A 22,995-nucleotide genomic window follows, 5' to 3' on the forward strand; every position below is an offset into this window, starting at 1 on the left:
TATTATGAAAATTATGAATGATAAAGAATGTTTTCTTTGGTGCACTTGTCGAATGAGTTTGTTGCATTAAAAAGCAGGGCGATTAAGATTACTAAACTAAGAAAAAGAGGGTACTTCGCATAAAAATTACAATGAATCGCTTTCTAGACGTGAGAAGTCAGTTAATGTAGCCTTTTGATCCAGTTACCTTATTTGGAATAGATTGTTGGGTGTTTTAACTAGTTTTTCGACACTGTCTGTATATACATACATACCTCTCTTCGGCCGACTTTTTTCAAACTATTGAAAAGTTCTTAAATTTTAAATATTTTTGTTGACCATTTTACTAGCTGCCTTGTTGGTTACAGATTTGTAATAAATGTCTAGACCTTATTAAAGAAGCAACTGTATTTTGGCAAATAGATTTTAAACCAATTATTGAAAATTTGTTTAATTAATTTTATTTATTACAATGAATAGATCAAAGAAAATTTGTTGTTTTTGGCGACCTTTATGATTTAAATCAAACCATTTGTTTGCCGATTTGTGGTCCTCCACATTTAAGATGAATAGAAGAATTATATTCATATTTTTTGATAAGACATTAAGGTCTGTATAATGTTTATTTATAGTATATCATAATTATTCAAATTTATCGAATTTTCTGCCTGTATTATCCTGTCCGTTAAAGACCACGATTTAATGATATATTTAAAGGATTAATTTGGCGTACTCACCTTAGGTAAATTAAAATAGAAATCGTTTCCTTATCCTAGTTAAATTTTGGAGAATTATGTCTACATATATCTTACTGCTTAAAATTGTATTTCATGTACTAACTACAATAAAATTTAGGGCTATTAATCGTAATATATTTTTTCATATTTAAGTCATCCACACAACGCTGAAAATATTTCATGTATGTTGCCAAAATAATGTATAATTCTAGAATTTTTCAAATTTAAAATCAAATTTTGAACAATTTTCTCTCTGTTACTTTGTCTCAATAATCCTTGGTATTATTTTGGTATATTAGATGAAGAACTAGTAGATATCAATTGTTTATTTTTTTTTTTCATTTTAGCTCAAGTCTGTCAAGATCCATACATCATGATCAAGTATATATATACCATATAAATATATTTATGCATTCGAAGGGTATCAAAACCCATAAAGAGAGAGAGAAAGATGGGGAGTAGTAAGTGTGCTTTAGCTAGAGAGAGGGATAGAGAAAGAGAAAGAGAGATAGAGAGTGAATTTTTGGCAAACGAACCAAGCTTGACGATCTACACAGAGATACAAAGAGAGGGAGAAGCAAATTGATGGTTGGCTATCCCTTTCCCTTTCCCTGTCTCTGTCCCTCTGTCAGTGAGGGGCATATTGCCATAGTTTGAAATTGGCATATACAAACACACACACGCACACACATGCGACAGAGCGTCGCCAGCAGAGGCAGCGACAGCGACAGCGGCAGCGGCAGCAAAAGTCGAAGTCAGGCTACTTCCTAAATTTTTGTATATTGCCCTCGCTAGGTCGCTGAGCTGAGCTCCGATCGTTGTATATCAGGGGTGAGAAAGAGACAGTGATCAAGTGAGAGAGCAGGCAGGAGAGATATAGATTGTGTGCGTGTGTGTGTGTGTGTGAAACCTCAAAAAAGTTGCATTGAAGCCGTTAACCTCGGCAAAGCGTTCGTCGCCCGAGTTTGTTTTTGGAAATTATCAACGCCGCCGCGCCGCTTGGACCGCAGTGACTTAGTACAGCTCAGCGGACTGATGACGATGATGACGATGGATGAAGTAATGTGGCGATAGTGATGGCACCATGCCTTCAGCGAGGGGTAGGGAGGGGGGAGTTTGTTTTTTAGTAAATATGCATGCATGTATGTATGTATATATGTGTGTGTATATGTATATGTAGTTAATAAGTGAAGTCATTTGCTAAAATGTTCAACACATGTGAGGCAACAATTTTTAGACCCATGCAGTGTATAAGCCTATGGCTCTCTCTCTCTCTCTCTCTCTGCTTCAAAAATTACACAAAAATTACGCAAAAAAATACAAAACAAAAACAAATACAAAAAAGGAGAGTATAAAAGAAAGAAAAAGAGAGAGAGAGAGAGAGAGAGGAGTAAATGCAGAGAAGAAGATAGCTTTTACGTTTGTTTGGTCTTCTGCCAGCAAGAAGATTTGTGTGCACACACACACACACACACACACATGGACAAAGATGTGATTTCTTCTGCTTCCCTTCCCGTCCGATCCCTCTCTCCCCACCTATGAGCAAATTTCCATCGGTTCCACAGCTTTCTATCAGCATGAAGAAGAGAAAAGAAGAAAGAGAGTAGATTTCCCCCCACCCTCTCATCCACACAAACACTCCTTCATTTGGGCTCCTTTTTAGGCCCACCTACTGATTGGCTGTTTAAATCATGTAAGATCGATGGGTCAGTCGGTAGAAAGTTTTTGTTTGAATTATTTTGTCGATTTCTCTTTTTCATACATACATACTTATACGGGGCTTGAAGCGAAGAAGAAGAAAACACAAAACAATGCGAATTTTGCCAACCGATTCAACATATGTACCTATAGATCGATCTTTCTAAAATGTGTACATATATATATGTATTCCATAAATTATTATTCAATATGCTGATGGTTATCATGGTTATTCGATTTTGGTTATGGGATTTATGTGTAGAGATCTTACAGATCAAAGTTAGTAGTTTAACGGACTCACTTTTTTATGTATTCGATTCATATTTAGTTTTCCCCTTCTCTATAAACTTGCATTCATTTGAAATACCCTTTCAAAAAGGGTTTATTCATGCTAATTGTCTAGCATTTTTGTTCAAATAAGTTGTATATATTCTTGATCAATACTTTGATATGAGTTCATATAGTCATGATAGTCAGTCTATTGGGAAGTTTAGTTTTCAATACTTTAAAATATCGAGCATTTAGCTAGACATATAAAAACGATCGGTTTAAAACAGTAATTTTTACTAATAATAACTAATACATAGTTACTAGTTTGTTATGTCTTTTAATATCTTTGCCAAGTATTATTGGGATCGAACCCTACATATATTATAGGGGAGAGGGCCCAGTTGTGCCTCTGGCCCATTCTCAAATATTTTTGAAATGCGGTATTGAATGACAGTTTGAGCCCTGTAAATCATGTTCGTTAGACGTTTTGCAGTTTTTGGACAGACACCAACGTTAATAATCGCGTTGTAAATACGCGTACCAAACATCGTGACATGGACGACGAGGAATAAAATACGTTGTCATTTATGGCCATTGGAGGCCATTTTCTTTTGTGTTTTTCATTGTTTTTGCCATTGAAGGCCTTCATAATAAATAAACCATTAAATCACAACAATTGGTGTGACATTCCTTTCATATATTCTTATTTTCAGTGAATTTCTTAAGGGGAGTCATAACTTTGGCCTAAAAAAAGATATACAGATTCAGAAATCTGTTTTAAAATTTTTTGAGTTACTCAAATAAACATACTTTGTTTGGAAAAAAGTTGCGTTAGGTTAATATTTAAATGTTAAACTTATTAATTTTTCATTTCCCGGAGTAAAAAATGTTGAGGTTTTTCAAAACCCGGCTCATAACTGGGCCCTCTCCCTATATACATACATAGACACGTTAGTAACGATCAGTCAAAAGTAGAGTTTTACATTAATTAATAGCTCCATTATTTTTTACAGGACTAACTTATAAGTTTATAATATAAAATTTAGAAACCTTATTATTAATATGATTAAATTTTGATGGAACCATTCACCTCTCATATGACCAATCCGTTAAAAATACACTTTTAATTCAAGAAACTTCATCACGTTTCGAATGCATATAAATATAATAATCTTGAAAATGTTATTAAAATCGGATGACCCTATGTTCATTTCTTTAATTACTGTTTAGAGGGTATTAGTATTTCATTTTTTATACCATACACCCATAGGGTGAAATGGTATATTAAAGTCGCCAAAATGTATGTAACAGGCAGAAGGAAGCTTCTCCGACCCCATAAAGTATATATATTCTTGATCAGAATCAACAGCCCAGTCGATCTAGCCTTGTTCGTCTGTCCGTCCGTCCGTCTGTCCTTCCGTCCGTCTGTCCGACCGTCTGGATCAACGCAAACTCCTCCTTGACCGTAAGAGCTATAGAGTTGAAATTTTGCATGTAGGCTTGTATATACTGCACAGTTTGTACATTTCGGATTCAGCCGGATCGGATCACTATATCATATAGCTCCCATACAAACCGCAAAGTCACGAACTGTGACTTTTCTCAATAACTTCGTTATTTATTGTCGAGCTATTGAGCTATTGTCGTGAAATATTGGTAAATTAATTACACATATAAACGACTGTGCCAAATTTGATCAAGATCGGGTGACTATATCATATAGCTCCCATAGGAACGATCGGTCGAAAACAGTGACTTTCTTCAATAACTTCGTTACTTTTGACGCGATTGCTTTCAAATTAAACATTTGTTAGTTTAATATATCTGTTAATGACTGTGCCGAATTTGATAAGGATCGAGTGACTATATCATATAGTTCCCATAGGAACGATCGGTAGAAAACAGTGACTTTGATCAATTAGTTCGTTATTCTCTATGCTAAGATTAAAGGCCATTCTTTCGCATTTTTAGATAAAACCTTTCTCCACTTTGATGGCTATAGGTGAGGAAAGAGTTACCAAAAAAGTTGCAAGGGTATACAAACTTTGACGCGGTCGAAGTTAGCCCCGGCCCTCTGGTTTTCTATTTATACCCTTGCAAAAAGGGGTATATTAGTTCTGCCTAACGCATAGAAGAAATCATCTCAGCAAGACGAGACAAGTCAATCCGTTTAGTTCGACGTATCGATACACTAAAGGTATTGCATATCTGGCAATCAACCGAATCGAATAGTGATTCAATCGAATAGTAAAAGTCGTTCGTTAGTCGTTTCCATTCAGTATCAACCAATATGAAGTATGTCTGTATATTGCAAAATATTTGAAATCTCAAAAACCTTAAAATAGAAATACTAAAACACTTTAAAAACTAAAATAAGTTTTTCAGTTCTTATGAGCTTGGTGAATACTCGACATAGAATTATGAAATGTATTACAAAATGAAACCGATTAGCCATATTATGAATTATTGTATTAAGCCAAAAAACAACAAACTAAGCTTATACCTAAAACGGATTCTACAAGATATTCTAGAAACCTTGAACTAAGAATTATCATGGATTAGATGAACTTCTAGTCAATAGGAGTATAAGTAGAAGATTTTTAGATTTTGTTTAACTATATTTGTTTCATTTCTTTATAACAAATTTCATAAATATTTTTAAGAAATTGCAATTAAATCTAAGATTCAAAGAGATTAAAAGAAATTGTGATTTGGAATATCATTTGGTTACTTAGGCACGATTAAATGCTACATTTAGGCTGATTTTACATTATATTTATTTTGCACAACACAATTTTTAAAAATGGCTGCCCACACACAAACACACACACACACACACACTCACACAGCTATAGACAAATTAATAAATCCATACATATAAATATAATATACATGCACATGGTTAAGTACATAAATAAAAATCATCTACAAAAAAAAAGAAAAAAATTTTTAAAAATGAGAGCAAAAAAAAGAGGAAAAAGACAAAGCCTAGGCATAACAATTTATTGTTTATATAAATCTCCTTTTGACCCCTCCTCCTCCTCCTCCTCTACACGGCACATGGGTGAATTGAGTGGGTGAAGTGCAGGGGAATGGGGTTGGAGGGCCAAAGAAGAAAGAAACACATTAAAGGATATGCCAGGCCGTGTATATAAGTTTGTTGGTACATTAATATAATCCAAAAGTATAGATGAGACAGAGGGAGGGTGTATGCGGAGGAGGGAGGTAGGAGGTTAGTGCAAAAAAAAAGAAAAAACAGGCATCGAATACAAAAAGAAAAATTGCAAAATTTTGGATCGTTCCCCATATGAGAAAAATGCTCTTACTCCTGCCCTTTCACACTAATGGCCAAAATCAAATGCACACACACGTTCCACAGACACAGACAAAGAGTGAAAAAGCTAGAGAGAGAGAGAGAGTGAGAGTGAGTAAGTAAGAGAAAGATCTAGAGAGTGAGAGAAACGAACTTACGCACTTTGTCTACTGCCACCCACTGCCCCTGGTCCCTGGCCCCTGCCCCTGCCCCACACACTTGCAACCATTTCAATGAGTCTTTTCTCTCACTCTCTTGCATTACCCTGGTCTATCTATCTATCGTTTCCTTTTTTCTCGCTCTCTCTCTTTCTCCCTCTCTCTATCTCTATCTCTCCCTTTCTCTGTCTCTGTTTTCTCACTCACTCCTCTGTCTTTGGTTCGTGTCATTTGCATATATACCACGCGGCGTATGTGTAATTTGTCCAGCATCACCCACTCAATCCACCTTCAACAGGAATATCACCCAAGCCCACAGCCCCCCCTACCCCTATGATTGGTATTGGTCACCCCTTCACAACACCCTCCCACCCATCAGGCAGAAAATAAGCAAAACAAAAAAGTGAAAACAACACAAAACAAAATGGATAAAAAACAAAATAAATAAAAATCATGTCAGTGGAGAAAAGCGAGCAAAACAACAAAACGGAAAAACGAAAAAATGAACCAAATAAAATAAACCGCGCTCGCTCTCTCTCTCTCTCCCACGCACACACTTTTACCATCTCTGTCACACTTTTACGCCCGTGTGTGTGTGTGTGTGTGTGATAAACAAAAATGCAATGGCCGCTTGGCGGGCAGCATATCCGGCCTAGCATCCAGCCCATTCTTTCCCCTTCCGCACAGCTCCCGTTGCTCCCTTAGCCACCCCCCGCCCGCCTTTTTGGTCTCATGAAGTGGCACTGCAATTTGCATTTTATTTTCGTGCGTGCAATGCAATTGGGTGTTTGCTAGGAGAATGAGGAAGAGGGAGGGCAATGTTGGCGGCAGTATGTGATGCGTTTGTGTGTGTTTCTGTGTGTGTGTGTGTGTGTGTGTGTGTGTGTAGGTCCAAGTACCAACTTTTGGACATGCGTTTTTTATCATTAATATATTTTTTTCCTGTTTTTTATACGTTTTTTCTTCTTTTTTTTCCAATATTTTTGTGTGCTTTTTTTTTTTTGTTTTCTTAGGGATTTTTGTAGAATTTTTTTTCTTTTGTTTTCTGCACATTATGTACACTCACACACACACACGCAGTTGTAGGCCTGTGTGTGCGTGTTTGGTGTATACATTTATTAAACACGCTGGGCTCTCGCTGTCGTTGATGTTAATGTGATATTTTTTGGGGGGCGCCCACCGCCACTCACTCCCCTCCCCCTGTTGCCCTTACACCTTGTACTTTTTCTGTTTTCGCACATTATACATAGACAACGAACGGTATATGAACGATATGCTTCTCTTTCGCACTCTACCTCTATCCCTATGGTCTGGTTTATTTTTTCAGGTTTTTTTTTATTTTTTATTTACATTTATTTTGTTGTTTTATTTTTTTCATTTTTTTTTTTTTTTTTGGGCATTTCCTCCTTTTTTTTTGCACACTCGCTACATTTTCTTTTTTCTGTTTTTTCCTGTTGTATATTATTTTGTGGCAACAATTTGTATGCCACATTACAAAAATTGCAACTTTTTGGCAAAAGTACAGTCATGTCAAAAGGATAAACCAACTTGAAATAAAAATGGTAAAAGTGATCCTTTTGCATGCAATTAATCAATGGAAATGAGGACCAAACTATATACATATATTAAGGATACTATAATTGACGTTTATTTATTACTTTTCGGTTAAATGTCTAATTTTAAATAAAAAAATAAAACTTTAGAAATCATCGCCAAGTAGTTGAAACAAAATAACGAATAAGTATTGGTCGAAGGATTTTAATATATAGAAAAAGCAGGAGAAAAGTTATTAAAAGAAAACAAAAAGTTTAATGCGAGTTAAGTTAAGCGTGTGAACTTAGTCGTCTTAGTCATCAGGTCAGGTGGCCAAAATTATAATTATAAAAAGTCAAACTACTTTATATACTACAAATAAATTATAAATCTATATCATATATGTAGAAAGATATTACATGAAGAAGACGTTTACGATCCCATAAACCATATATATATTCTCGATTAGCGTGAAACGATGAGCAATGTTCATCTTTTTATATTGACTTCACGCCCTCAATTAGAAGCTACTGAATATTGATATTTAAGATTTATTTTTATAAAGAACCTTGGTATTAAAGCATATTTTTTAGTTTAATAAACAAGAAATTTAATAATTTGACAGATCAAATCACCAATACATGTAGCTAATATGGAAATCATCGCTTAATAAACTTACTTTATTGAGAAATATCTCAGTGTAAATATGGAAAAATCTTATTATTATTCTTATTCAATTCAATTCTTAATATTCCATGAAGTTTATAAAATGAGTTAATGTTTTTGAAATGACTCAAATGACGGGACTTCTTCTCGTTAATTATTAAAGTAGACAAATATTTATCTTAAATTTAAGAACTCTATAATTTACTTATTCAAATCGTTCAAGTGAATGCAACAGGTATAAACATTATCCCATTAATTCTAATGATTCCAATAGAAACGATATACAAATTTATTCGGTTTTATATTCATTTTCTATTGGTAATCGGTGACTCTTTAATTCTGAAGTGATATTACGAGAAATTTCTATCGGGAAAAAAATTAAGAGGATTGTGAGACTTCTTTCAGTTTGAGCTTTATTTAATAGCAAGATGATTAATCTTAAGAGAACAACAGATTGTGAATAAAATTATGACATAAATATAGTTCCTGCATAATGTATTATATAAAACATATAATACTATATTATATTATATAAATATATTATTATATATAGTATATAATCAACGACATGAAATCTCTTATTATCCAAATTATAAGGTATTCTTTAAAAAAAATGTTTACTTTATAAACCTTTTGAATTGTTAAAACAAAAAAGAAAACGAATTGATTTGATTTTTGAAAAGTAATTTACTTAAATTCAAAAAATTGCTCTTATTATTTTAAAATTTATTATTTGAATCATTTGAAATTAAAATCATGGAAATTAAAAAATTATTGTAAAATTTGATCAAAGATAGTTTTTTTTTTAGCGTTTTGTTTATGGGCAATTTTAAAAAATCATTTTTTCGTAGTTTTTGCAAGAATATCAAGTACTTTGTGCTGGAAAGTAGGCAATGATTTTTTTTAAAGTAGAGTTTCTGTGCGTGTGTGTGTGTGTGTGTGTGTGTGTGTGTGTGGAAAATGTATGCAACAAGTTCTAGTTTGTCTAACATGATCAACTTACTAGTCTTTAGCAATTTTCAGCGGTAACTTTTCTATAACCATTGAGTCAGAAATTTATTATCGTTAAGTCTATATAGATATAGATTTATATGCACATAAACTCAGACATAGACATGGGTTCATGGAGGGAGCAGCACCAACACCCATACCAATACCATCACCAAACACGAGCCACGAGAACACAAAAACAACAGCAACAGCAGCAACAAGCAGTCTCTAGGCCTATTAAGCAAACATATTAACAATCTATACACACACACACACACACACACACACACACACACACACACACACACACACACACTCATGCTCTTTTTTTCATACTCTTCGTTTTTTTTTTCTGCTACAGTTTGTCCAGTTCACACTTACATCCTACGTGTGTGTGTGTGTGTGAGTATGGCTTAAAGAGCGACGCCCAAAAGCAGGCAACACAAAATTGCCCACTTCCATATTATATAAAACACAAATGCCTAATGTATACATATATCCATATACATACATATACCTCTTTCCTCCATGCATATATGTGTGTGTGTATGTGTGTGTGCAATGCACATGCTGTGCGTGCACATTTTAGCGCATTTTTATATAATTTCCACTTATTTATTTTGGTTGTTTTGTCCTCTTTTTTTCCGATTTCATTTTTTCATTTTTGGTTTTGTTCTCTGTTGCCCGCGACCTTGCCGCACCACACCCGTCAATTTGCCTGGCATATTAACTTTGCCTGCCTCCTGTTCACCATGGCGATATGCGGCAATTGCAGTTGCAACAGCCGCCGCCGCCGCTGCCGCTGCCGTCGCCGTTGCAGCAGTTGCATTTTTATAATATTTGCTTTGCTTTTTTTACGTTTTTGTTTTTTGTTTTAATTCGTGTCGTTTTTTGGTTTTTTGTGTAGAAAAAACGCCCATAACAGTCGGACTGGTCGGTTTTGGATGCGTGCGTATGGGCCGGATGCAGTTTTTTTCGGGGGTTGTTTTGCACGCACACACAGACACGCATGAAAAAAAAGTTGCAAAAAAAGCAAAGAACAAACAAAAATGTTGAAACGAAATTTTTTTAAAAAATAGGGGAATGCAATTCGTGCGTGTGTGTGTTGATCTGTCTCTCTCACTCTCTCTCTTACTCTTGTTCGATTTTCTGTTGACTTATTTTTTAATTTTATTTTCATGTCGATGCAACGACGTTGACGTTGACGTCGACGTCGACCTCGACGTCGGGTAGGCAATGCAGTTCTGCTGCAGAATGCAGGTTGCTGGCTGGCAAGATGCCCGCCCACAAAATGCATTCAATGTCATTGCAGTGCAGTGCAGTCGAGTCCGGGCGGGCTTTGCCTGTTAGCTAGCCGGCCGGCTAGGCTCCCATTTCTCTCTGTCTCTTATTCACTCAAACCACCCAATGCCATATATGTCTATCTTTCTCTACCGCATTGCCTCTCTCTCTCTCTCTCTCTATCTCTCGTTCGCTCTGTGTGTGTTTCTCTGTCTCTTTTTCTGGGCTTTTCTTTTCCTCTCATGCCACCCACCTGTTTCTAGAATTTTACACAGGCCTCGATTTTTTGTTGCCTACTTTTGTGCGTAAACGAAATTTTTTCCTTTTTTTTTTTTGTCTCTTTTTTACTGATTTTTTTTCTCTCGTTGTTGAGTTTTTTGTTGTTGTTTTTTTCCCTGTTTTTTGTTTTTTTGTTAATTTTTTATTTTATTTTATATATTTTTATTTTGTGTCCGGCAAACTGCGTGTGAGAAGTGCGTGCAACAGAGCGAGTCGGCTGCAGTGCACCGCTTGCAGTTTTTTTTTGTATATTCTCCCATTTTTTCGTGTACTTGTTTTGTTTTGTCTGCGTGTTTGTGTGAGTGAGTTCGGTGTTTTTTTGTGCTCGCCAGATTTTTTAATACTTTTTGGCGCTTTTCCATTATGTGCTTCGTTTTTGCGACTTTTTGATAGGCCTACACACATGCGTCGCTTATTTTGGGGGGATTTGAAAAATTTGCCTATGTGCATAAGTCGTGAACATGGCCCGGACAGAGTCCAGGACATGGCACAAGCGGCGTATGCCATGTATGAGTTGGCCAGCCAACGCCAGTTGTCAGTGGCCATGGTGCGTATACGTAATTTTTATATGGTTTTTTTCTCCATGTTTTTGCCTTCTTTTTTTTTGACTATCTAGGCAACTGTGTGTGTGTGTGTGTGTGTCTGTGTGTGTGTGTGTGTGCGTATGTAAGTGTGTTTTCTGTGCATATATGTGTAAAATGTCCTTAACTAAATAAATATAATGAGTTTGCTTACAGTGTACAATCGACCATTGGTCACGGTTCGTTTCAAACGATTTTTTGTTTGGTTTTTATCTTGGTCTAACTTAATAAATAAAGATATAACAGGCTAACATTTTAATAACAATTTTCGAAAGTTGATCAAACAAAATGTTTCAAATAGATCGTAACTCTTATGAAACTTATGATTAATTGTATATTTTATATAATATTTTCATATTCATAATCATATTCTATTCACAATATATTCATAATAGTTGGCTTAATTACAGAGTTGTATAGAAAGTGGTTAAACTATGAGATAAATTACTTTTTCTTTGCATAGCTTAGGGGGAATACAAAAACTTTTTTTGACTAACCACAGTGTAAACCTCCATCTTTATTCTTTGTTTAAGACTTTTTTTATAAAATTTAGTTTAAAGACCTCTTCAGCTTTGTTTGGCTAAATTCTTGGCTCACTAAGCTCTAAAGGCCAGCGTTGCCATATAATTTTCGTAAAACTATATACAATTTGGTCAAGTGTAAATGTATTTGTTTTGTAAAATCAAACAGTTTTTTGTGTTTTCCTTAACAAATTGTTCCTAAGAGCTCTGCAATTTGCATCAAAAATTCAGATCTGTCAAATGGCTTAACTTTGCTCCTTAAAGTATGCAATATTAAGCTAGGAAATTAATTGCTTTTAACAAATTTATAAATTTACATTAACCTAAACATTCTATGAACAATCTTTGTTTCAATAATTAGTTTTGAGCCACAGAATATTCCAAAAAATTGTCTTTGTGTTTCAAAAAAATCATTTTAGGATTTGCTTATTGCACACTTTAGGGGGTTAAGTCTCACTATTTTGCAGCACCATTTCCACTTCTGCAAAATGTCGCTCAACAGATCGATTTTTAAGAGGACTAATCGTTATTGTACCTTTATTTGAACTGATTGTCTCTTAAAATGTTTTGTAAACAAGAATTTGGTTGGATTACTTTTTATGCTCTGTCTTTTGCGTCTCAAGCATTGCCAGATGTTTTCCCTTTTTAACAGGTCTGCAATAAGAAAAAAATACAAATTTTATTTATTAATTTAACGATTATTGACCACTGTGCACGGGGTGGCCCAGGGTGGTCAATAGGTGTGGGTATGAGTACGAAAGATTGGGGGATTTTAGGAAAAAGGAAATAAAAATTTACAATAAAAACCGATGAACTTTTTACCCTGCTCTCTGCTCTGCTCTCTCTCACATTTGGAAAGTGCACTTTTTATGTAAGGCATGTGTTTTTCCATTTTTTTTCCCCCTCCACCACAAATTTTGTTGTTTTTTTTTTTCGGCGGCAGAGGCAGCGGCAGCAACAGCGACAGAGAGAGCATAAATGCACGCATGACGCACGCATGCAACGCGGCACTGCCAACAGCAACAGCAACTGCAACTGCAACAGCAACTGCAACTGGTGTTTGTGCATTATTTCTATATAAGTGAATATAATATAAAAATGTGTAATATTGTTGTTGTTAATTTCTTTTCGTTTTTTTTTTGTTCTGCTGTTTCATCGTGCACATTTTGTTGCAGCGTTGGTCAGCGACGAAGTTGGCAGCGATGCCAATCCCTGCATAGGCCGAAAAAGGACGAAATCGTCGCTCATTTGCCACGCATATCACCTCGTTTCCCTTGTTTCACCTCTTCTACTATGTGTGTGTGTGTGTGCGAGACTATGGCAGCTGTATGTGTTTGGTAAAAGCGTCATGTCGGTGGGGCAAGGGCGGCCGGCAGGTAAATTGCACACATATTTTTATAGGGTTTCGATTGCATTTTTTTATTTTTTTTTTTTTTGTTGTCGTTTTTTTTTAGTATTTGGATTACGTTTTGCTGCTGCTTCTTCTTTCTTTCTCCCTTTTTGCTTTCCTCTCCGCTGGCTCTTTCTTTCGTATGTTGTGCATGCGCTGGCAAATTTTTTGGTTTCTTTTTTTTGCATTTTGCTTCAACGTTTTTTTTTTCGTTTATTTTTTGTTTTTTTTTTTTTTTTGGGTAGATTTTTATTTTTTGGCGAGTGAGACAAAAAGAGAGCAGAAGCAAAAAGGAGAGAAAGAGCTAGAGAGAATTGGCAGGAGCAACGGCAACGGCAACGGCGGCGACAGCAGCAGCAACAGCAGCGGCAGCAAAGCGTTTGGTCAGCTCCAGCAGCTTGAAGTAGGGGTAGTCAATACGCACACACACACACACACATATTCTACTGAATGATAATGATGATGTTGCTGATGATGATGATGATGATGTTGCTGCCTGATGTGCCTGGTTTTGGGCTCATTATGAAGTCGCCTGCATATTATGTGCAGGCTCAGCGGCGCAGCGGCTCAGAACCGACTTTGCTGTTGGAGCATTGACAACTGCAGGCCATCACACATACACACATACACACAAACACACACACACACATAGAAACACACACATATATTTAGTAAGCTTTCAATTCTGCCGCTGCCGACGACGACTACATAGACGTTGATCTCCCCCGAAAAAAGACATTTTCTGGGCAACATTATATTTCGTATAGTTCAGATCCATTTAGATGAACATCAGTTAGCTTTCGAATTGGACGTGCGTCGTTCGAGACCCCAAAAAATCCAAAATCAGTCTAAAAATCAGAATATACAAAAAAAAAGAAAAAAAAATATAAAATAAAATAAAGAAATTCTTCTTAAAACCCCAAAAATTAAAGGAGAGCAAATTATTTTCAAACATAAAAATCAAAAATAACAAACAAAATAACAAAAAAAAGAAAAGAAATCAAAACAACATCAAATCAAAGTGATTTGAAAATCATAATAAATAATTTTAAAAACACAAACAAAAAACGAATAAAAAAACGAAAAACAAAACCAAATCAAGGCAACGAACAACTTTCGTCCTTTGACTCCTGACTGGTTCCAAGTGCAATGCAAAAATCTATTAAAAACTTATTAACAAATGGCAAATGTTGTCAATTGTCGACTGGCTGGAGCCATGTAATACACAAAATATTTTTGTTCAAGTGTTGAGAAGCCAATTTCAATAAAAAAACGAATTTTTTTCTTGTTTCAACATTCTTGCAAGTGAAAACTGACCAACCAAAAACCAAAAAAACAAAAACAAAACAAATAACAAAAAAGAAAGCCAATAAAATACAAACAACAACAACAATTTACCAGAATCTCATAAAGTTATAGTGGAGTAAATATATTTGGCATTAGAGAACGAGAGAGAGAGAGAGAGAGAGAAAGAGCGAACGACCAAGAGAAAAGAGTTTGGTCTTTGTACCGAAAAAAAATGTCCACCGAATTGAATTTTGTTTTGTTTTTTTTTGTGTCAATCTAAAGACAAATAAAGCAGGTATGTAATCACGATCTATATCTATATCTATGTCTAGTTTTATTCTTAAACAATTGTCAGTGTTGCATAATATTTGATGCATATTTTTGTGTATTAGAAAAGTATTTATTTTGAGTATTTATGTGCCCACAGTGTTGAAAATCTTTTTATGCTTTATTTCGGTAAAGTTTTCAACAATTACAAGAAAAAAATGTTCTTTCATTAGAGGGAAAACTAAATTTTATATTTATTACGAGAATTTTATATATAGAGATTGTATAATTGTATTTTTCCCACTACTAATAATAAACTTAATTTAAATTATTTTAAGCTGACATTTTGTTTTGTTGATTTCTTTGCTAGTGTTGAAAGTTGCTAACTGTTGATTTTTTTTAATAGACTAGGTTTAATAGACAAATTACAATAACAGAGTTCTCAGCGGCGGACTTTGCTTATAATTTTGGTGTGGGAAAATCTTGGGTGAGAAAATCTTCCTTAGAATCAAAATTTGACCAGTTTTACAAGTTAAATGTTGGTTTCCCCATTGCTGGAGTTCTTTTGAATATTTTCTCTAATTAAGAGTTTAATGGGATCCGAATTTCGAAGAGTTATAAGACCATATCTAAAAAAAACGATATGGTCTAATATGATAAATTTGTTTCTTCATGTAAACTCCAAAAGGCTGTATACAATACGATATACGTTCTTCTCTTGAGATAGTTTAAGTTTTTCTCTTATGCTCATTTTTTTTTATTTAATCATTTGCTCTAATTATCTTTCAAATGCTGTGATTAACCAATTAAAATATGTAATGAACAAATGTTCCTTTCAGAGCCCAATAGTGGGACCCATTTTAATACTGTTTTGTTAATTGTAGATATCTGAAAGATTCTAAGCCCTTCAATGTTAGCTATTTCCACAAGGATCCAGTACTTAAATCCGATAGATTGAAAAAATCTTTTAATACAGAGATTTAAATGTATACAAAATCGTTATTCTATTCGCTTAATAGTTTTGCCTTTTTGAAAAATTCTATAAAATGACATCAAAAATGGAAAAATTTTCAAACAAATGTGTTTTTTGTGTGGAGTGTCAGAAATTAAAAAGTTATAATAACAATAGACAAGGGGGAAACCAAAACATTTACTTTATAATTTTTAACACTTGACCACCACCAACAACAACAACAACAACAACCGTAGCAACAACAATGGCAAATTGCAAACTGCAGAAAAAATAAATACAAAAAGCAATAGAAAAATACAGAGAAAAAACCCGAAACAAAAAGAAAACAAAATAAAAGACTTAAACATAACGTTTAACACAAAACTCTGTCGTTTGTTATGCCCCATTCTGCCAGGCCAGGCTAGACCAGGCCAAAATGCAGCCAGAAGGCATAGACATAGACATAGACCAGTTTCCTATCCTCCATCCTCACCTTCACCCTCACCCATCACCCTCACTCATCACCATCCACCGCGGGGCCGTGTAAAGAGATATGGGAGAATATCCAACACACAGATACAAAGCCACACTCAACAACACACACACACTTACACAGAGAGAAAGCGTGAGAGATAGTGAGAGAGAGGGGGGAGTGAAACAAAGTCAACAAAAGTTTAGTCTGACACGGTCCAAATAGAACGAGGACCGTGAGGGTAGAACTCAACATCAGATCAAGGACATGCAGCATGCGTTGTCCGGCACATTGAAGTCAATTGCCTAACAATTGTTTTGTTAGCTTGCTAAATATATAATTGAGCCTCCAGTTGTGTTCCCTATATTGCCATCATTATCATCATCATCAGCATCATCATTATCAGCATAATTATCATCACATTGATGATAGTCATTCTTGGTCATTCATTGGGCAACCGCTAATGCATGCTATTTAATATCAATTTGCATTTGTTGCTTAATTGCTGCTTATTAATTAAATTCCACAAATTTAATCAAATGGAATGCAGCAACCAAAAAGACCAACTTCAAGTCGATAGAAAACCAAAACCAATCTCGTTTTATAAAATCTAAATATTTGAAAACCAAAATAATAATCCATTAATAATTGACAATTTTTTAATTGAGATTTTTTAAGAATATAAAATTTATCAACGCCAATAAGACATTTTCATATGTTAAATACATTGAAACGTTCTGCAAATCTCTCAACTAGAAAACATTGAAATGTTTTTTTAAATCTTTCAACTAAAAAACATTGAAATGTTTTTCAAATCTTTCAACTAAAAAACATTGAAATGTTTTCAATCAATTTTTAATTCAATGCAACTACAAAAACATTGAAACTTTCTTCACTGACTTTGTTCCAAGGACCGTAGAAAAGTCCTTTAAGTTACTCCGTCAAGAAGCTCTCTAAGAAATACAAACTAATTGTCTGATTTTTTGATTTGTTATTTATTTATTCATTATTATCTTTTTATTCACAATTTTCCAATTTAAACAAGAAAAGATCGCAGCTTTGCCGTTCTTTTCTCGCTTCATGTAGTTTGAATTCCCAACTACTTTTAGCGTTGAAGATATGGTATGGCCATTACAACTGCGAATTCTTCAGCGAAGTCTGCTGATGATAGAACTTGGTGGTTCTTAAAATAGCTAAACAAGCAACCTGCTCACCTTTTGTGCTGCCTATGATTTTAAATCTTATAAATTATTAAGATTTATTGACCTGAAACCCGGCTCAAACACAGTTTTGTTTAAACAAGAACGATAGCAGAATAATTTCTTTATTAAGAATCGCTACTAGCAATATTGAAATTGGGAGTAATACAACACTAACAAATAAATCCCTTGCATCAATATAGTTAACAGTCTAATCGAATCCTTTGACTTTCATTATATTGATAATTATAATAACCTGGCTTTCGCTTGACTTGGTCTTACATGGTCAATATTAGCAAAATGCGAGAAAGAAAACATAAAAGAAATTGCGTCAAGATTCGTTATTTTTTACACTTAATCCCAATGCTCGGAAAGGGACAGATTTAGAGGATAGATGTCTTCTCAAAATTTATGAAGTTGCTACCTTATCTCTTTTAACACGCCCTGAATCTCAGTATTACACGACACTAACTATATCGATATTGGTTGAAATGAATTTTCAAACGGTTTTAGCTTTCCAGGAATTATTTATATCTTGCTCCTGAAAAGGTAATGGACATAACTTGAACTTTAGGATATAATAAAAACTGATCTTTTAGTAACTAGTGAAGGACTCGAAAATCAGACAAGAGATGAGAATTTTAAGAAGATCGATGCTCAATTCTACTATAACATATTACAAGCATTTGCTGGCGATAAAGCGTTCAATTAAAAATCACATAGAACTTATAGAGTTAATCACCTAAATAAATAGCTTAAAATCGTCTGAAATTCAGCCAATTAAACATTTTCTTTAGACTTTATTCCTAAAGAGCGAAATTCAGTCAATATAACGTTTTCTTTAGTCTTTATACTTAGATTTGAAATAACCTGGTGAACTAAGATATCTACAATAATGTTAGCTAAATTCATCGTAAAGATGAGATCGTTTATTTGTACATGAATTCGCCTTAATTATCAGACCTTTTACCATATTCGATTCCAAATAACTTCAAATAAAAATCTTTTCTTAAATTTCTTTGTTTCAAATCAATAACTTGGTCTAATTTGCTTTTAATTAATGAACTATCTACCATAAGATCGATTGTATAGCGAAATTAGCGTTAAAGCGGTTGTTAAAGCATCTCAAATATAAATAAAATCTGTTATTAAAACTATTCAATTACATAAAAAGATCTATTAAAAACTTAATATACATTTTAGAAACATTAAGTTTAAGTTATCTAAAAGTCTAGTTAACAAAAGGCTCTAATCGAGGATAAAAAATATATAATCTATAAAAAAAAAAAGTATTATTCCCCATTGGATTTGATGATGAATGATCAATGAAGAGAACGCGTCAGACTCTAAGTTGAGTTATTCAACTTTTTAATATCTTGCCACAAAACACTTCCTACAGTGATTCCAGTGAAAATGATTTTGCTGCAGCCAATTTGAAGACTTTTGTTTTTAGGCAAACAAGCTGAAAATCCTCAATTTCTTAGTCCAGGTTCAATGACCCAAAAAAAAAAACATACACACACTAAGGAAAAAAAAAAGGGAAAAGAACTGAAACCAAACAAAAGCCCAAAAAAAAAAACCAAAACAACGCCAAGTATCTACAGATTCTTGATGTTTCTTTGTACATGTAGAAAAGGCATCCCACCAGCGATCAGAGAGAGTGTGAGAGAGAAAGAGAGACAAGAATGAGAGAGAAGAATGAAAGAATGGGGGAGAGAAGGGAAGGGGTTAGAAAGGGCTGCAGCAGCGGAGCTTGCAGTTGCCAAAATAAAAATCCTCACACATACAAACAATGATCATCATGATGAGGCTAAAAACCAAAAACCCGAAACCGAATCAGACACACACACACACACACACAGATCGGTATATACGTACCTCACTCTCTCGCTCTCACTATGTATATATATATATATATAATTGTATATATATAGATATATATGCACCAACTGAAACGCATTCGCGAAAAATATCAAATAGCAAATTACTCATGCGACGAGCGGGGAATAAAAGCAAAACTTGTAAAATGCCACAAAACAGGGAGGGAGAATTAACAATAACAATAACAGCAAGAATGAGGATGCAGACAGAGAGAGTGAGAGAGAGAGAGAGAGAGAGAGAAGAAGGTGAGGGGAGTGAAGCTGAAAGATAAAGCAGGGCAATGATCATGATGCCCAAAAAGGATCTCAACGCATCGTAACTTTGCTTTTTGACTTTGACTAATTCCGCTGCAACATATGGTGGTTAAATCATGTGCGTGTGTGTGTGTGTGTGTGTATGTGTGAGTATGGGGTGGGGTAAAATAGCACAAGAAATAAAGAAGGAAGCAGGAAGGCGGCAGGATGATTGAATCAGTCATTATAATAATTACTATTTGCTGAAGCTTTGATTAACTTGCAACAGCCAAAGGAGCAAAGCACTTCAATTTCCCTTCCAACAAATTGCATCTATCACAAAAACCATTAGAATTTGCCGCATACACTGTGAGAAAAATGCAAACAAAAGCAAATTTCAAATAAATTATTGAACCCGAAGGCCATTTAAACCAATTGATCATTGGTCAACAAATTTTTTAACTCTATATAATTCTTTATCTATGTGTCCATATAGAAGACGATTCTGTTTTTAGAATTCATAGCATACAAAATGTTCTTTTTAAGATTGGCTTAATCACAAGATTTAATACATTTCAATGATAAATAAAGAGATTTATTAGGTTGTTTTCTTAATATTATCATCTTTTGCTTGAAAAAATTCTTAAATCAATCAAAATCCTTATAAATAATGACATTTCTACATTTTTGAATATAAAGACACTTTATTGTACTCAAAACAAATTCAATATTATTACTATTTAATACATATGAATGTCTAAAAAATATTCCTTTTAATTGTTTAGCGAACTAAACCAAAACTATCTAAACTGTTGAAGTTCTAACAGGTTTCTAACATAAAGAACCTAATTAAAACGGATGAAAAACTCTTCAATATCCAACTAAAAAGAGTTGTCTATCCATGATAGCAATTGGCAATGTATTTCCGAAATAATTAATCTCGAAAAAGTATCTTATGACAATCTTTATAAAAAAATCTATAAACAAAGCGGTTGAAGTTACCAAAGTTTTATAAATTTGCAAAACATCAAAGGGATATACTTACATATACAGCCGAATATGGGCATTTTTGAACCATTTTTTAATGTTCTAATTATTTCCATTCAGTGGAATAAAATATATACAAATATTATAGACGCTTGAAAATATCAATTTTGGAAAAACTTGTTGACGTTTACATATACAATTTCAAGTTATGCTTTAAATGAGTAAAATGAGTGTTTCTATGATATCAACTAGATAATGTTGTAACTTCAAAAATAAGTTTGCCTATTACAAAAAAACAAATCGATGGAAATAGTTTGGCATTATGTTAAGTTAAAAGCTTTATTAAGATCAGATGTGAATCGATTCTTTGCTAAAATACAAAATACAAAAAAAAGAAATAAAATATATTCGATGAACTTATTAATTTTGGTGAAATTTTGAATTTCAGTTTTTCATTTCATTCTCAAGTGATCTTGCAAAGTCGTTCATATTGAGAGAGCTTTAATAGGAAAAGAAAAGAATACAAATAAAATGATTATTTTTTTTAAATTCTAATATTTAGATTATTGAGGGATCTTTTTTAGAGTTAAAATTTAAAGTGAATATTTAAAAACGATTAATTAATTTATCCTATTATCTACATGTTAGATACATTAGGATAAATTATATTAGATACATATGTTGAAGGATCGAAATTTAATTAAGTTTGGTGAAATCTTTGCTTAATATTGAAAAAAATTCAAAAATTATATACATTACATATATGGACTTTTAAATGTCTAAAGATAGAAATTTGTTAATCCACAAAAAATGCCAAAAATTGGCATTTAAGCTTGTAATTAAAATTTTGTTTATATAGTAAGCCAGTTTACTTTGTTAGTTAGTCACAGGGCCTACTCTTGATATTAACATATATATATACTTTATGTATGTTTTAATGTGTATATATTTACACAAAAACTGAATGCAAAATAATGCAACGAACCTTGTATCCGGTTAGACTAGAATTTCGGGTATTAAATGACACAATACAAAAACAACAACAACAAAAACACACACAAAAACTGACAGCGCGCGGGGAAGGCTAAACTAAACTTGCAAAACTGTTTTTTTTGGAGACTATACTATAAAAAACAAAAAAAAACAACGAAACAACAACAATGCAAATATGCATATAATGTACATACATACATACATGCCCATGTGTGTGAGTGTGCGTGTGTGTGTATGTATAACAAACGCCTACGAAGAAATGCCTAACTGCATAGGCGATGGCTAAGGGTAAGACAGAGAGAGAGAGAGAGAGAGAAAAAGAGAGAACCAGAACGACACTTGTATGTGTGTGTGTGCGACTATTCAGTTTTAGCGCGCTGCCAAGTCGCAAAACAATTTTGGCAGTCATTGACCCGATCAGCGCAAGGCAAGCGAACAAAACGAACCGAACAACCGACGAACCAAACCGACGCACACATACGAAGTGATCATCGTCATGGCCAAGGCAAAGGCAAGCGGGAGGCCGATGTTCTGACACAACAACAGCAACAACGATGTAGAAAGATAGCAAACAAGTTAAACAGAGAGCGATAGTCGTCGACACACACTCACACACACGCAAATTACTTTCCAGGTCTGCTCTCTGTCAGCTCTGCCTTGGTGATCTCACTAAGCAGCGACGCAACGCAACGCCATGCCATGCCATGCCATGCCATGCCGTGCCTGCTTGCAGTTCTCTCCCCAAAAAACACAAAAACTTTAGCAAGTTCTCAGCATTTATACAGGGTGCTTAGTGCATTGACTCGAGACCCCATAAAATGGCCAAAAAATGATTCACAGAGATGATCATCATCATCATCATCAGCATCATCATGAGGTTCATGATGATCATAATGTTTATAACCCAGGTGCATTGACTTTGCATACTAAGGGAAACCTTCTAATTAATAGCTAGCCAATTATTTAACCAAACACATACATATAACATTTTATGGCAGTTCAACTTACAGAGTTTATACAAACATACGAACATATATGTATATATAAACATAATATGGACAAAATATGCGTATAAAATCATTTCAATTACATAATCATGATTAAGATCAGTAAGATAAGTAATTGTCTTTTGATTTGTTTGATTTTCTCCTCTCGGGGGCGATTTGGTAACATAACAAATCGAATTTAATAAAAATTACTCAAATCTTTGTAATAAAGAAATATATGCAGTTGGACCCCGATTACCCGGGACGGTCGGGACCAGAGCCATCACGCGAAATCGAAAAACCCTGTAAATCGAGAGCAAAATTTTCGCATATTTCGTACTT

General features: G+C 34.1%; 1 long non-coding RNA gene across 2 annotated transcripts in view; it reads left to right on the top strand.

Moving 5' to 3' along the window:
* LOC124460527 overlaps window positions 1–22,995 on the top strand; it is a 103,016-nt gene that overhangs the window by 25,048 nt on the left and 54,973 nt on the right. The window contains exon 1 of one of the 2 annotated variants that reach the window (XR_006954440.1): window positions 14,767–14,978. The exons of the other annotated variant lie outside the window; for it this stretch is intronic. This is a non-coding gene — a long non-coding RNA (uncharacterized LOC124460527). Of the gene's footprint in view, window positions 1–14,766; window positions 14,979–22,995 lie in introns of those variants that run through there. 2 annotated transcript variants of the gene reach the window in all.

Source organism: Drosophila willistoni (genome assembly GCF_018902025.1).
Source record: "Drosophila willistoni isolate 14030-0811.24 chromosome XL unlocalized genomic scaffold, UCI_dwil_1.1 Seg142, whole genome shotgun sequence".
Classification (NCBI taxonomy): Eukaryota; Metazoa; Arthropoda; class Insecta; order Diptera; family Drosophilidae; genus Drosophila; species Drosophila willistoni.